Here is a 1,304-nt window from a genome sequence, read left to right on the forward strand (position 1 = left end):
GAAATCTATTTCTCAAGGTTAGATGTACTTACCTCATTAACCTTCATAGGTGTGTGATTTATTCTCATTCCAAACTATTGAGAATTTACTGCCATGTTAGCAATCAGTCTCCTTGCTTCATCTGGTGTCTTGTCAACCAAAGTTCCTCCACTAGCAGCATCTATCATACTATGGTCCATTGGTAGAAGTCCCTCATAGAAATACTGAATCAAAAACTGCTCACTTATTTGATGATGGGGACAGTTTGCACACAGCTTCTTAAATCTCTCCCAATACTCATACAAGCTCTCTCCATTGTACTGCCGAATGCCATAAATTTCTTTTCTTATATTGGCAGCATGGGAAGCAGGAAAATACTTCTCCAGAAATATCTGCTTCATCCCATTCCATGAGTTGACAGATCCAGAAGGAAGGTAATACAACCAATCCTTAGCTGTGCTCTCCAGTGAGAAAGGGGAAGCTTGAAGCTTGATTTGATCCTTTAAAACTCCTTGAGGTTTCATGCTGGAACACACGACATAAAATTCCTTTAGATGCTTATATGGATCCTCACCTACAAGACCATGAAACTTAGGCAACAAATGGATTAGTCTAGATTTCAACTCAAAAGCAGCATTTAAAGCAGGGTATTGAATACACAAAGGCTGTTGGTTTAGATTAGGAGCAGCCAACTCTTTTAAAGTCCTACCAGCCATGGTATCGTTTTTGAAACTTGACTTTGAATTCGAATACGAACTTAGCTCCTTTGGAGATTAGACTCCTTCAGATGTACTCGGAATCTGTCTAGCTTGCTTAGCTAATTTTCTCAACTGTTTAGCTGTTTTTTTCTACTTCTAGATCAAATATCAACTCACTAGATTGAGAAGTTCTGATCATAAACAAAAAGAGATCAAAGTAAAAACAGAAAAATGCCTCAAAACCCTAGAAAACAATCGAATTTGGCCTCAAGAGGGTGGGGCCAAGGAATCCTATGGATTGATTGGTCTTGATCAGAGCGTCATTTCCTTCAAGATAGGTATGGGCCGCCCTCCAAATTCAACCAAAAATCTTAATGAACAGTAACACCGTAATTTTTTTTTTCAAAAACTTGAAAATAGCAACACTTCAGAAACATAATTAATAACAAAATATCCTAACACCAAAAAACACGAATTCCAATAAATTTCAGTCCCTGACAATGGCGCCAAAATTCTTGATGGTTGTCGAATCCACCAGAAATTAAATTAACTGAAATCACCAATTATGAAATATTTTCTGCAGTAAGTGGTAAATCCAGGTCGAACCCTAGAGATTGAATTATTAAA

At 37.3% G+C, this 1,304-nt stretch overlaps 1 non-coding gene across 1 annotated transcript; it reads left to right on the plus strand.

Annotated features, from left to right (window-relative positions):
• The first annotated feature begins 225 nt into the window (after nucleotides 1–225).
• LOC131179559 (small nucleolar RNA R71) lies at nucleotides 226–332 on the plus strand. Its single transcript, XR_009148450.1, has one exon. It is a non-coding gene; the product is annotated as a small nucleolar RNA R71 (small nucleolar RNA).
• Nucleotides 333–1,304: the final 972 nt, after the last annotated feature.

Source organism: Hevea brasiliensis, chromosome 4, assembly GCF_030052815.1.
Source record: "Hevea brasiliensis isolate MT/VB/25A 57/8 chromosome 4, ASM3005281v1, whole genome shotgun sequence".
Classification (NCBI taxonomy): domain Eukaryota; kingdom Viridiplantae; phylum Streptophyta; class Magnoliopsida; order Malpighiales; family Euphorbiaceae; genus Hevea; species Hevea brasiliensis.